The sequence below is a fragment of the Pinus tabuliformis genome, chromosome 6 (assembly GCF_031772625.1).
Source record: "Pinus tabuliformis cultivar Carrire ecotype Pingquan chromosome 6, CPIR1, whole genome shotgun sequence".
Classification (NCBI taxonomy): Eukaryota; Viridiplantae; Streptophyta; class Pinopsida; order Pinales; family Pinaceae; genus Pinus; species Pinus tabuliformis.
This window is the reverse complement of record NC_142292.1, coordinates 2,098,076,819-2,098,093,501: the sequence shown is the minus strand read 5'-3', so window position 1 is coordinate 2,098,093,501 and position 16,683 is coordinate 2,098,076,819.

Sequence of the window (16,683 nt, the reverse complement as noted above, 5' to 3'; positions counted from 1 at the left end):
CCCTTTCGTTTCATGGGAAAAGGTTTCCGGTAGCCCTAGCTGCGTCATTTTTAAGATCTGGAGGTATACAATGTTTATTTGCAGTTTACAGTTATTTTCTCTCTGTTTATTTCGGTTTCGGTTTATTTAGCCTTTTTTATTATCGGATCTATACCTTTCATTTCTGCGTATTCTCTTTGCCCCGCGAATCTGTGTGATTTGGGCAAATCAAAAACAGAAAGGAAGGATTTTTCTCATGTGTATGCTCTTTTCCGCTGCGCCTTAGTGTGATCTCGGAAAATCAGAAACATTGAGGAAAATATTTAGTTTCCGGCTAAAGCTAACTTCGAGTCGCAAGGTTCGTTTTTGAAAATATTTAGTTTCTGGCTAAAGCTAACTTTGAGCCACAAGGTTCGTTTTTTTTTGTATGTCCGTGTTGGGTTTTGTGTTTTTTGTTTTGTAGGGAAAAAGAGCTTTCTCAAAGCAAGCACGCAACCCAAAGCTTCAACCCCCCCCCCCGCCCCCCCCCCTCTCTCTCTCTCAAACTTTTTGTATAGCTCACTTGGTGCAAAGCTAATTTATGAGAGTAGAGGTCTTGAGTTCAAGTCTCCTTTTTGTGGGGGCAGATTTTTCATTTCCGCACATTCCCGCACTTCGTCGGCATCTTCATCAAATTTTCTTCAAAAAGCCATAACTTCTTCATCCGGAAGCCGTTTTCAGAACTGCTTTTTTTGAAATAGCCTAATTTTTCGAGATCTTTCCATTGGAACACTTAGTTTCAGCACCTGTAGCTTCAGTTTCTGTCAAAATGTAAAGTCCATGCCAGTTATTCTTGACAGCACCAACTACTTCCAATGGTGGTCCTACATTGTGGATTTACTTAGAAGTAAAGGTCTCTATAGAATAGACTCAGGCCAAGAAACCAAACCGAAAGATGAAGATAAGGCAGCTAAATGGGAAAATAGGCAAGACCAAGCACGTGGGTTGATAGGGATGTCTATTTCTCCAGATCTTAGATTCCATATTGCAGAACTCGATGCTCCTGATGAAGCAATGAAACAGATTACTAAAGTCTTTGGAATTAAAAATGAACTTAGAGCCCATCAAATTGAAAATGAGTTGCTTACATTGGACCCCAATAATTTTTCTTGCATTGAAGATTTTTTGTCCAAGTTCAAGACCCTTAGACTTCTCTTGGAAGGTGTTAAGGTTAAGAAAGAAGATAATAACCTTATCTATTCCATTCTTACTAAGTTGGGACCAGCCTTGTTATGAAACCAGCTCAAGAAAAGATAGAAAAGAGAGATCAACGCCTTAGAATTCAGCCTCTTCGAGGGGGAAACCTCCTTTACATTACATAAATGAACAATTCTTGGATGATACAAATGGCAAAACCTCCTTTCTATATATAGGAGTCTAAGGAGTCACAATATAATCCAGCCGACCTAACAATAATAATATAAAGCCACAAAAATAACAATAGAGGGATTCTATGGGGCACAGAAATAACAATATGGGGGTAATAGGGGCACAACAATATAAATAAGGGGTATAACTACAATAGTAATGGGGTAATTACTAGTATTATAGGGACCCAACATGCCCCTCTCCTTCAAAAAAGTGTTTTCCTCAACGCTTGAGCAGTTCTGGGTACTTCTGCATAAAATTCTCATCCTCCCATGTGGAATCTTCAGCGGATAAGTTCTTCCACTTGATAAGATACTCTGAAATTGATCGATTTCGTAGATGTCGAGTTCTTGTTTCTGTGACTGCTTCCGGTTCCAATATAATTTTTCCTTCCTCGTCAAGTTCTGGCAATATTGTTTGAATTGGGAGCTTGTCGCCTATGATCTTCTTTAAACATGAAACATGGAAAACTGGGTGCAATCGAGAAGCTGCAGGAAGCTCCAATTTGTATGCCATAGTACCAATCTTTTCCAACACCTTGTACGGACCATAATACTTTGGTGATAATTTATTATACTTCTTAGCTTGCTTTAGGGACATTTTCTTATATGGTTGTAGCCGTAGGAATACCCAATCACCTACATCAAAACTTCTTTCACTACGATGTTGATCTGCTTGTTGTTTCGTTCTATTTTGTGCCAACACGAGGTTATCCTTTAAGAGTTGGAGGACTTGTTGTTGATGTTCGATTTGATGTTCCACTGCCTGAACCTTAGAATTTTCTCTTAAATATGATGTGATGGATGGTGGTTGGTACCCATAAAGTGCCATAAATGGGGTCATTTTTGTTGCTGTATGGAAGGAAGTGTTATACCACCATTCAGCCAGAGGCAACCATTTGACCCATTGTGTCTGTTTATCAGATACAAAGCAACGAAGATATCCTTCCAAACATTTGTTTACTATCTCAGTTTGCCCATCAGATTGAGGATGATAAGATGAGCTATGAGCTAACTGAGTACCAAGACAAGAAAATAATTCTGTCCAAAAATTTCCAGTGAAAATGGGATCTTTGTCACTTACAATAATCTTTGGGTTTCCATGTAGCTTTTGAATTGTTTCCATAAATGCAGTAGAAACTGTACTGGCTTTAAATGGATGTGATAATGCACAAAAGTGTGCATACTTGGTAAGTCTGTCAACTACCACCATGATGACACTCTTTCCCTCAGACTTGGGTAAACCTGTGATAAAATCCATTGAAACCTCCTCCCAACGTTGGCTTGGAATGGATAAAGGTTGTAATAGACCTGGTGTCTTAATTGTTTCAACTTTATTTTGTTGGCAAACCAAACATTCCGCCACAAACTTTTGAATATCTGATTTAAGGCCATCCCAAAAAAATTCCTTCTTAACCCTGTGGTAAGTTTTTAAAAATCCTGAGTGCCCTCCTAAGGGAGAAGTGTGCAATTCCATAAGAATCTTTTGTTTTAGCTAGGAATTCTTACAGATGTATAAGCGATCTTTGTACCATAACGAATCATTTTTCCAGCTAAATGTATCAGAAGTACTGGAATCTTGTTGTAGCTTTCCAATAAGTGCCCACACTTCTTCGTCATTCTTCCATTCCTCCTTTGCTTAGTTTATCCAATCTGGTTGGATAATAGAAATGGCACACAACAATGCTTCCATATCCTCATCCTTTCTTGAGAGTGCATCTGCCACCACATTTTGCTTCCCTTTTTTGTAGATGATTTCAAAGTCATAACCCAACATCTTTGTGACCCACTTTTGTTGCTCTTCAGAGGATAATCTTTGTTCTAAAAAGTATTTAAGGCTATCATGATCCGTTTTTACCTTGAAGTGTCTTCCCATTAGGTAGGGTCGCCATTTCTTAAGTGCATGGAGTATTGCCAACATTTCCTTCTCATAAATAGCTTTGCTTAAAAACTTTCCCTTGATTGGACGACTTTCAAAAGCAATGGGTCTTTCATCTTGCATTAGAACAACACCAATTCCATTTCCTGAAGCATCACATTCCACAATAAAGGTTTTTTGAAGTCCGGTGTAGCTAAGACCGGTGCTTGGCACATTGCCTCTTTAAGATGTTTAAAGGCCTTTGTTGCTTCCGGAGTCCATGAAAATGAATCTTTCTTCAATAATGTTGTTAGAGGTGTTGCTATTCTCCCATAATTCTTAACGAACTTGCGATAATACCCTGTCAACCCAAGAAATCCTCGCAGATGCTTTATGGATGTGGGGATTTTCCATTCCTTAATGGCTTTAATTTTGCTAGGGTCTACCTTAACTCCTTCATGAGATACAATATGACCCAAATATTCCACCTCCTGGACTCCAAAGAAACATTTGGATCTTTTTGCATATAATTGTTTCTCCTCCAATAGTTGTAGCACCTTGTCAACATGTTCAACATGATCCTTCCAAGACTTGCTGTAGATTAGTATATCATCAAAAAATACCAACACAAATTTTCTAAGGAATGGTTTGAAAATTGAATTCATCAAACCTTGAAATGTTGAAGGTGCATTGGTAAGGCCAAAAGGCATGACCAAAAATTCATAATGACCCTCATGAGTTCTAAATGCCGTTTTCAGAATGTCTTCAATCTTCATTCTGATTTGATGATATCCCGAACGAAGATCCAACTTGGTGAAGTAAATTGATCCATGCAATTCATCCAGTAATTCATCAATGACAGGAATGGGGAACTTATCTTTAATAGTGAGCTTGTTGAGCTCCCTATAATCTGGACACATGCGCCATGATCCATCCTTCTTGTGCACCAATACTACTGGAGCTGAGAAAGAACTTTGACTCGGTTGAATTATACCAGCCTCTAGCATTTCTGCAACCATACGTTCAATTTCACTTTTTTGGACATATGGATATCTGTACGGCCTGATGTTTGGAGGAACACTTCCTGGAATCAGATGAATAGCATGATCATGATCACGCATAGGTGGGAGACCTTTGGGAGTCTCAAATACCTTGGAATGATTGTCCAAGACTTTTTGGAGATCTGGAGAAATAGATGATTCCAATGTGGAAACATCTAGCGAACATAATTGTGCAATTACACCTCTTTGCTCCTTTTTTAGAAGCTTTGTCATGCCATTAGAGCTGATTATCTTTCCTGGTTTCCCTGCAATACCCCTTAATTCAACTTCCTTTCCTTCCACAGAAAATTTCATGAAAAGTTCTTGAAAATTAAAAGCTATTGTACCCAAGGATTGTAGCCATTGGACTCCTAGTACAACATCAACACCTCCCATTGGAATGGAAAGCATTGGGCTAGTCAATACATATTCTCCCATGGATAGCTTGATATTATGGCACTTTCCAGAACAATTTATTGTTCCTCCATTTGCAATCATCACTTGACACTCTGGTGCTGGATATAGGAAGCAATTCAATTCTTTTGCTACCCTACAATGAATAAAATTGTGGGTGCTTCCTGAATCAATCAACACTATTACCTTTTTCTTCTTGATTTGTCCTTCTATCTTGATGGTTTGAGGAGTGGTAATTCCCGCCAATGCATTACAAGATATGGTCGGATTTATTTGTTCTTCATCTAGGCTTTGTTCCTGGAATATATCCTCTTCTTTTGACCTTTCTTGCTCCTTTTCTTCTTCCTCTTCACAATCTATGTAGAATAATTTCTTCTCACCACACTTATGACCCTTTGTGTATTTGCTATCACAATTGTAACAAAGCCCTTTTGCTCTTTTTTCTTTCAATTGTTGTGGTGTCAACCTTGCAGGTTGTGGAAGACTATGGGCAACAACACTTCCGTCTTTATAGTTGTGAATGGTATGCTTCCTAGTTGCCATAATTTTGCTTTCCATTTTTCTTGCTAACCTGAATGCCTTCTCTAATGAATCAGGTTCCCAAAGGCGCACATCATGTTGGATATTATCCTTTAAAGACCCTATGAACACATCAATCCTATGCTCCTCTGGAATATCTTTTACCCTTATGTTCAATTTTTGGAACTCCTCAATGTGCTCCATTATTGAACCCTTTTGTTTGAGACTTATCAATTGGCTAAAAAAAGTGTTGCTTTTTGTATCCTCATAATGTGCTATCAATTCTTCCGTAAAAATTGCCCAAGTGATAAATTGTTTACGAGAACAAAGCCATTGATACCATACAAACTGATTTGGTTCCAAATATAAAGTTGCCATACGTACCTTTTGTGTGTTTTGCACATTATTGAGATCGAAGAATTGCTCCATCTGTAATATCCATGTGGCGGGATCCTTGCCATCAAACTTCCTCATATCGATTTTTGGAACATGGTGAGTCTTCGATCCAACATTAGAGTCTATGGAATCATGATTAACATTTCTTTTGTTCTCATCATGAGTTTCTTTTAGTACTCTTTCACCCTTAGTGACCATTTCTTGTAGCAACTTATTCATATTTATCTTCAATTCTTCCATCTTATCATCCATGCCATCAATTTTAGCGTCCATGCCATTCACCTGAGCTTCTATGCCCTTTATCTTAGATTCCACGCCATTTATCTTAGCATCTGTTAGCTTTTGTGAGCGTGACATTTGTTGCACTTGTTCTTGTAATTTTGATATATCATGTAGCATTTCTTCCTCTTCTTCATGAGTCATGCTAGAGCTTTCAGGTTCCTTACTAGGTGTTTGCATTTTCTTTCCTCGGGGCATCAGTTACCGATAATAATACTTTACTATGCCCTTTGAATTCCTTCAAACCAAGCTTATGCAAAAATTAAAAAAAAACTACACACCTTTTTTTTACTTTGTAGAAGCCTGATATTGAATCTGATGTATCTCTGTAATTTAGAATCACCCAATTCTGAAATTGTGACCTGTAGTAGCCTTCTATGTTCTCTTTCCAATACCACTAGTCTGATCCAAATTGGATTCTCCAAGAAAGAGTTATGCACAATCTCCCGCAGTGACCTGATTATAGACTAGTTCAATAGAGCGAACTTGTATGAAGTGCCACGTGTCACTGTTTCAACCTTTGACTCTGAAAAATATATAAACGAAAACTAAAGTCCGTCCTCTTTCTGTACCTTCTTACGAAATTTCAATCCGATGCTCAGAAAGAAAGTTATGACGATTTTCCCCAGGTCACCTGTTTTGAGTGTAATTCAGGAGTCTGCAAAAAGACCAACTTCCTCAGATCATATCTCCGCAAATATCACGCGAAAAGCTCTGAAATTCGGACCCAAGATTCAGCGCGATTTCTTCTCAAATGGGTTTTTTTTGCGACTTCTGAAACGTCACAGAAAAAAAGTTATAGCGAAAATGCCACGATGACCTGTTTGGAGCAGCGAAACCCTAGAATCCAAAGCTCTGATACCAAATGTTATGAAACCAGCTCAAGAAAAGATAGAAAAGAGAGATCAACGCCTTAGAATTCAGCCTCTTCGAGGGGGCAACCTCCTTTAAATTACATAAATGAACAATTCTTGGATGATACAAATGACAAAACCTCCTTTCTATATATAGGAGTCTAAGGAGTCACAATATAATCCAGCCGACCTAACAATAATAATATAAAGCCACAAAAATAACAATAGAGGGATTCTATGGGGCACATAAATAACAATATGGGGGTAATAGGGGCACAACAATATAAATAAGGGGTATAACTACAATAGTAATGGGGTAATTACTAGTATTATAGGGACCCAACAAGCCTACTCTGTGTTTGTTTCCACCTTCCATTCTACAAGAAGCCTTTATTTCTCAAGGACAAGACTACAAGTCCCCTTCCTTTGATTCTTTTTGTGATTCTTTAATAAGAGAACAAGAAAAACTCTTACACCTTGGTCTTCTTAATCTTGGAAACTCTTCTAAGAAAGCGTTAGCCGCCCAGCAGCAACCAAATCCAAAGAATCCTAAGAAGTTGTATCCTAAAAGGAATGGTCCTAAACCAAACAAGGGTCCTAAGCAATTTCAACCTCAAAATGAAAAATCATTTCAACAAAATGATAAGACACATAAAAACAAAGGGAAGAAGACTGATAGACATTGCAACTTTTGTAATCGAGATGGCCACTTAGAATCCAAATGCTTTAAGAAGATGGAAGCCTTGGAAGCAGCAATGAAGAAGCATAACATCCATTTGGAGCACTCTTCAACTTCAACTTCATCTTCAGGAATGGCACTTTCTGCATGTGGTTGTCAAGCATCTCAGTCTAGCTATGCACTAAATGTATCTTCTTCTTCTCATTCTCATGAGTGGCTCATTGATTCTGGAGCTTCTTATCACATGGCCAAAAACAAAGCCATGTTTTCTTCTTTAAATGATTGTAACACCAAAAATATATATGTTGGTGATGATAGATCTCTTAGTGTTGTAGGGATTGGAACTGTTCATCTAGACAATGGTCAGTTTAATGATGTATTATGTGTTCCAACCTTATCCTGCAACCTTCTATCTATATATCAGATAACTCATTCAGGTGAAGGTAAAATCGTTGAATTTTCACCTCACGATGTTGTAATTAAGGACCTAAGAGATCCTAGACAGATTTTAGCTATTGGCATTGCTAATGATTCTACAAGGTTGTATAAGTTTCACAACTTTGGGTCATCAAATCTTCCCTCAGTATTTGTTGCTCATAACGATGAAGTGAGCAAACTTTGGCATGAGCGATTTGGTCACTTAAACTATCGCTCTCTTCAGAATCTATGTAAAGAAAATATGGTGACAGGTCTTCCAATGGTATCTTGCAGAGATGGTGTTTGTTCCGGATGTGTACTCGGAAAACATCATCGGGACAGTTTTGAAAAACGTGCCTCTTGGCACGCCTCAGCCCCTTTACGGCTTGTGCATAGTGATTTATGTGGTCCACTTCCAGTTGTTTCATTCTCTGGCTACATGTATTTCTTAACTTTCATTGATGATTTCTCCAGACGCACTTGGGTATACTTCTTAAAACTCAAGAGTGAAGTATTTAACATGTTCTTGGCCTTTAAGGCCTTTGTTGAAAAACAATATGGACATCAAATTCTTAAGCTAAGATCTGATAATGGCGGAGAATATGTTAACAACAAATTCATCAACTTTTGCACTGAGAATGGAATTCAAATGCAACATACTATTCCATATACTCCACAACGAAATGGTGTAGCTGAAAGGAAGAATCGCACCTTAAAGGAAATGGCTAATTGTATGCTTCAATCTAAAGGACTTAGTCTTAATTATTGGGCAGAAGTAATTAACTGTGCAAATTACATAATAAATCACACTCCTACTAAGGTTTTAAGGAATATCACTCCAGAAGAAGCATGGAGCTCAATTAAACCAGATGTAAGTCACTTTCGTGTTTTTGGAAGTGAAGCATGGGCCCATATTCCAGATGAGAAACATAAAGCTTTAGAACCTAAGAGTGAAAAATGTATTTTTGTTGGATATTCTGAAGATGTCAAAGGATATAGACTTATTCCACTTAAGTCCAAGAATGTTATCATTAGAAGAGATGTAAAGTTTGCTGAAAATATATCGGCCTACGAGCCTAGTTTGGCGGATGTGCCACCTCTTCCTATCTCTTCTACTTTTGAAAATATTTCTTCTTCAGATGATGAAAGCAAGGATGACAATCCTCCCCCACCTTCTCAGGATCCTCCTTCAACTCCTCAGCTTCCAAAATGGGTCCGTGCTACTCGGGATGCAGCAGGTGATCTTGCCAGTGATCCTACAGATCAGCGACGTACACGTTCTCAGTTCGAGAGAGCCTCTTCTTTACTAGCTCAAGCTTCAGTGAATTATGATCCTGACACCTTTGCAGAAGCTTCAGACCATCCAGATTGGGAAGCAACTATGAATGAAGAATATCATTCATTATTGGCAGATGATACATGGGATATTGTTCCTCTACCAAAGGGACGAAAACTTGTTAGATGCAAATGGGTTTATAGAACCAAGTATGGACCAGATGGGAAAGTTGATAAACATAAAGCTCGTCTTGTTTCTAAGGGTTTTTCACAAGTTTAAGGCATTGAATACACTAAAACCTTCATAGATTCTTCTTTATAACCTTCATTTCCTATTCCATGTCAGCTAACATGTTTGATCCAATCAACACCCTATGAATTGGATCGCTCCAACTGATGGGAGTATTTCAACTCCACCCATACAATGCCTCAAATAGAATCATCTTCAAAGATTCTTGATACCCGTTGTTGTAAGCGAAGTCTACCAGTGGAAGATACTCTTACCACTTTCGCTGTTGATTCATCATGTACATCCTCAACATGTCCTCCAATATCCTATTGACCCTCTAAGTCTGTCCATCTGTCTACAGATGATAAGTTGTCTTGAAGGCCAACTTTGTGCCCAAACCTGCAAACAACTCCTTCCAAAACTTGGAAGTGAACTTTGCATCCCCGTCTGACACAATCTTCTTTGGAACACGATGCAATATGACCACACCTTTGATTAATATATGTGTTACATCGCTAACTAATAATGTAGACTTCGCTGGAATGAAGTGTGCAACCTTTGTCAACCTGTCCACAATAACCATGATGGAATCATGATGTCTCACTGTCCTCGGAAAACCTATGATAAAGTCCATGGAAATGACCTCCCATTTCCATTCTGGAATCATAATCCACTGTAGCAGTCCACCTGGATGTTGAAACTCTACCTTCACACGCTGACATTCGAGACACATAGCCACAAACTCTGCGACATCCTTCTTCATATTCAATCAATAATAAAATTTCTTCTCTGCGGTTAATGTCTTTTGGTAGCCTGAGTGACCTAAATATGGTTTCGCGTGAAACTCCCTCAAGATCACCTTATTGAGCTCACTACTATCTGACACATATATCCTCTCCCTAAATATAACCAATCCATCTATTGTGAGACAATAGTCCACATGCAGTGCACCTGCACCTGTACCACTACTTGTACATGTACCTGTACCACTACATGTACTTGTACCTATATCTATACTTTGTTGTAACCTGTGCACAATCTCCAAATACCTGACATCTTGCTAACCTGCCTGCAATATCCTATTCTGTAAGTCTATCCCATGGGAGCTCATAACTACTAAGTGATTTACTTGTACCCACATGCTAAGAGCATCTATGACCCTATTCTCCTTTCCTTTGATGTACCTGATCTTGAAGTCAAACTCACTGATCGTGGCCAACCATCTAGCTTGTTGGGTGTTCAGATTTGGTTGGTCAAACAAATACCTCAACCCAATGTGATCACTCATCAGTACAAACCTCCTGCCAAGAAGATAATGCCTCCACATCTTCAATGCATGTATGATCATTGCTAACTCAAGATCATGTGTCAGGTAGTTCTACTCGTGCTCGTTTAGTTTTCGTGACTCATAGCATACCACATGTCCTTCCTGCATAAGGACTCCACCAAGTCCTCTCTTGCAAGCATCTGTACATACTACAAACTCTTTTTCCGGATCTGCAATATGTAACACTGGTGCATGTGTCAACAACTGCTTAAGCTGCTCAAAACTGGCCTCACACTCCTCTGTCCATTCAAACTTCTTACCTTTCCTCTGCAATGATGTAATAGGATGAGCAATGTTTGAGAATTTCCTGATGAACCTTGTGTAATAACCTACCAACCCCATGAAAGATCTCACTTCATCCACATTCCTGGAAGCTACCCACTCCATGATGGCCCTTATATTTTCTAGACCCACTTCTATGCCCTCCTTGGAAACAACATGTGCCAAGTAGTGTACCTCAGTCTGAAAGAAACTGCACTTGCTGAGCATAGCATACAACTGATGCTCTCTGAACAACCTTAACACTGCTGCTAAGTGCTCGACATGCTCTTCCTCATTTTTAGAATATACCAATATGTCATCAATGAACACAATAACAAACTTATCTGAATACAGATGCAACACATTATTCATTAAGCACATAAATGTAGCTGGAGCATTAGTCAATCCGAATGGAACTACAAAAAACTCATAATGCCCATACCTGGTCTGAAAAGTTGTCTTGTAAATGTCCTCCTCTTTGATGCATACCTGATGATATCTGAATCTCAGATCAATCTTCGAGAACATTGTTTCTCCCTTCAATTGATCGAACAAGTCATTAATCCTCGACAATGGATACCTGTTCTTGATGGTCACTTTGTTCAACTGCCTATAGTCAATGCACAATATGAGAGTACCATCTTTCTTCTTCACAAACAATACCGGTGCACCCCATGGTGATACACTTAGCCTAATGTATCCCTTGTCCAACGTTTCCTTCAATTGCAACTTCAACTCTACCAACTCAAGTGTGCTCATCCTGTAAGGTGCTTTTGATGTTGGAGCTGCCCCTGGCACTAACTCAATAGAAAATTCTACTTCCCTGTGAGGTGGAAACTCTGAAATCTCCTCGGGAAACACATCCTGAAACTGTTGTAGAACTGGGTACCTGCTCAAAACATCTACATCCTCAACTTCCTTACCTTTGTCACTAGAAATGTGCACTACAAATAACACACACCCTTTCCTATGATTGCGCTTTTCCTGCATAGTTGTCACCATCCTAACTGATGTGGCTTTCTACTTTCCCTATAATATTCTTGGTTCCCCATTATCATTCACACACTCAATGGATTTGTCATAACAATCCATATTGGTCCTATGAAGGTACAACCAATCCATGCCCAACAACATACTATATGATTCCAACGATAATACATTCAAATGTGTTGTGGTAGGCATACCATTCAAATCAAATGCACAAGCTCTTACCCAATGATGAACTCGCTTCTTTGTACCTGTAGCCAACTGCACTAACCAAGATTCTGCATGAAATTCCTTACTCAAACCACACTTATCCACCAAGTTAGGACTAACATAGCTATAATTAGATCCAGGGTCAATCAAAGTAGAAATAAATTTATTACAAAGCTTACCATCCATCTCAATGGTAGATGCCTGATGATCTGCCTGTTCGTTATCCAATGTTACATAAATATGAGGAACACTCTGACCAACATCCCCAACAGTTTGTGCCTCCTATGCACTATATATCTGAGGCCTACCACCCTGATTTTGTGGAAAATCTCTCTTAAGGTGCTCCTTACCACATGTCCAACACTCCAACCGACCAGTACCCTCACCTCTATGCTATTGTTGTGATCCATGTCCATGTCTAGCTGCATTGAAACTTTTTTATGGTGCCAAATTTTCTTTTTCATCTACATTCTGAGGCCTTGCTCTTTTAAGCTTCCATTTACCTTTACCTTTGTCTTTCCCTTTCCATCCTTGCTGAGATTCATTCTTACGCTTTGACTGTTCATAGCAATGCTTCAATTTCCCAATAACTTCCTCAAGTGACCGGGCTCATCATACTCAATCCGATCTCTAAATGCTAATGGAAAACCACTAACAAATCACTGAAATTTAGCCTTCTCATCTTTAAGATACAGTACATACCTCAATAGCTCCAGGAACTTAGTCGTGTACTCTTCATCTGTCATTGATCCCATATTTAGCTCATATAATTCTTTGGCCTTACTATCGTAGTACCTTTCTAACAAATATTTCTTCCTGAAAAGCATCTTGAACTCATGCCAAGTCAAGTCATCTGTCCTGATGTCTCTGACCTACTTGACATCTTCCCACCAGATGTCTGCTTTACCTCTCAAGCTGAAGATAGCTATTCTAACCTTCATATTATCTGTGTATTCATGCAACTCAAAGAATTTGTTCATCCCAAGTATCCAAGCCTCTACATCTTTTGGATTCTTCACATCTCCATCAAAAGTAGGTGGCTTTTCTTTCTTAAACTCATCTGGCAAGTATCCCCTATCACTCCTCCTATAAGGATGATAATGATGACGATAATGATGCCTATCAGAACCATAACTAGAATAATACATGTATCCATCACCTCTTTTATCCGGAGTATCCCACAATCTTCCATATCTAACCATGTCATATCTCTCTGACCTGTGACCACCATGAGACTTACTACCATATGCCCGAATAGTTATTTCCTCATGTCCATGGCTGATTCGAAGTGGCCCTTGTCGCTGCAATTCCGACAAACTTTGAATAAGTATTGCATTAACCTCTGCTTGTTTCTCTTGTGCCTGTATGATTTTTCATTGTCCACCTTACAACTCCTTATTTCTTCCTTCAAGCTTCTCAATGTGTCTGCCAAATCAGAAGAGTGCCCAACACCACGCTGCTCATCTGATTCATAGGGAGAGTCTTTGTAGTCTACCATCTTGCTAGTCATTTTGATCTCTTTCCTGCAAGGCATACTATGTCAGCTAAACAAAATCACAATAAACCAACGTACCTTAGCATAATTCGGGGAGGATATCTCATCTGCAAGAACAAAAAATCAATGTACTACATGTATAACATAATCATGACATCATATATACATATAATACATAAGCACATAACCATGTAACCATCAGTCTAGCTAGAGTCCAATCATCAATGCATGACCATATCAACTACACATACCATGACCTCATGCATGACAACAAAAACCATACCAACATATACTGACAATACGCAAGCATAAATAACATGTAACCAATCATACACTCATGACGACATACTTCATAACAACAACATCCTCTTTCACATGGCAACATCACTACAACCATGACTGACACCATGCATATGCAACAAGCACATAGACCACAAGGATGATTAACACACATGAAAATGACATGAATGCATGACCAACACACTGCCCATCCAGTCCGAGGGGTGAACCATGCTCTGATACCACTCTGTAACACCCTCCTCCCACATCTACCTAAGTAACCGACCAACTAGGGTAAACATGTGACGAGAGGCTACTATGATTGGATTCAACCTCCTATGTGACCTTAAGGAAGTGGAATCAATGGAAACACAACATACAGACCTTCCACATCATCTACAATACTCCCAGGAACCATCCCAACCACCTAGGTAGCTATCCCCTGGGTCCCACTCAACTTTTAGACCACTTGACCCCCGGATGCTCCTGTGATATGGGCATGCCAACGTCCAGGAGGCTCTGGATGCTCTCATGCCAAGGAATGCCAGCGTCCAAGGACTATTTTTCCCAATGTTGTGCCAACGTCCCTGGGATTTGAGCCACTTTTTCAGGCCCAAAGCTCAGGTCACTGCCCATAGTTGAATGACACCTTCAAAATAGAAAGATAACAAGGAAACAACGATGCAAATGCAAATACTTGAACAAGCCCTTAACCGGACCCATACTAGCCATGATAGGCATTTCGTCAAACATATCACAAATATGTAATCTATAGGTGTAAACAACAAATTTAATCATAGGGGTCTCATACTTATCTGAGAATCGCTATGAAGCATTGTTCCCTTATATCATTTTCCGCATTATCATCTATTAGATCATAGATACATTTTTCATTCATTGACAAGTAAAAACATGATGAGAGCCATACATAGCCACTGTCATAAAACATATAGATAACCAACATAGTAACAACAGAAATACCAATGAAATCACAACCATATGATCCGCATATAAACCAATATAATACTCATAGAACTACAAAGAGAAATAACCTCATATTGATGATGAAAAATCCAAACCCAGGATGGGGCTACCACATTCCACCCGACCATAGAATGGCTGAGACAAGTCTCTGTTCATCCATTCACCCTCGTGCCATATTCCAAGCATGAATTTGGGACTCAAACCAAAAGAACCAACCAGGGCATCCTGAGGCTAAACCACCTGACCCTCATCAATAGAAACCAGGCTTTACCATGATCCATCCTAGATCACTAGGCCAACACAATAAACATGTAATAACAGGATTTACCATGATCTCCACTTGATCACTAGGCCAAACAAGCATGGATTCCACTGGATTTCTCCACCTACACCGTGAGGGATTTTCCTGTCTCCTAGTCTTTGAGGATTTACCGCAATCCACACCGAATCATTAGGCCCTAAACCGAGACCCACTCTCTAGGATTTACCACATATCCCAACCTGGGATTACTAGTCCCAACGAAGAGAAATCCACCTCTTGGATTTACCATATATCTCGCCATTCACCGACAAGGATTCCTAGGCCCACTGGGGCACACAATCCTAGATTTACCGTAACCCACATTATGGCTCAGGTGTTACTAGGATAGTGGCTTTATCATGATCTACAGTCTGGTTCAGGGACCACTAGGCCATGTGTTCTATCATTTAGAGATCCACCTCACTCAGCTTCGAATCCATCCGCCAATCCATCTCAACCAAAACACGAGAACCCCATCACACCCAGGCTATCCAGAAATGGAAAGGCTAGGCTGAAAACACTGTCACACCTATCAAACCGATGCCATAATAGAAAAATAACCACATGAAATACCATGCATGCCAAATCTAGCAAGGAAAACACACGTGCAAATCGATACCTACAAAGAATACTGTTGTAGCTGCTTGATCCCGCTCTTCCTTGCTTTCCCCTTGCTCCCTCTTTCATTCTTTGCCTTTCTTGATCCAATGCCAAAGTGCTCCAAGAAAACTCTAAGTGTCCAAGAGTGAGAGAGAGAGAGAGAATAATGAGAGAGCTCCGAAACTGAACTGACAAATGATTACAAACTGATCCTCGGAAGCCTTTTTATCAATTAGGCCTCTATTTTCTTCATTTTCCATTATTTTCCTTCATTTTCCTCCTCACATGCAACCTGTGACCTTTCACCTTCCTTTTCCCCTAGTTTCCTTTATTTTCATAAATAAATGTGCGAAAAATGTCATCTTTCGTTTCCAAAGCCTTAGCCATTGCCTTTGTTATTTTCCTTAGCCATAATAAACCGAATGAACACCCAAACTAGGATGTCTTGCTCAAAATTCAGCTTGGAATAAGTGTCCCATCAATTGTGGTTATTATTATTGCCATTATTAACTTTTATTACATGGAATTTTTACTAGGGCTGTTACAGATGATTGATGGAGACTAGAAACCGACCCAAGCATTTTCACTGAAGGAACTAATGCATGAATCCATGTTCACAGCATCGTCGCCTTTTACAAAAGGTTATGATGCAACCAAACTACCATGACCAAAAATGCATAAAAAAAATACAAGAGACCTCCCATGTGCTGGGGAAAAAATAGAATAGATTCAAGGAGTGTTGCAACATAGGTTCACCAATGACCCTAGCACCATAATTCTCACAGCTAAACTAATAGCAACTAGTACAAGCCACAACCAATAATAAAACAATACCCTATAAAAAACAAACTTTGAGAAACTTGAAAAGCCTTGGAAGAACTAAAACATCACCAG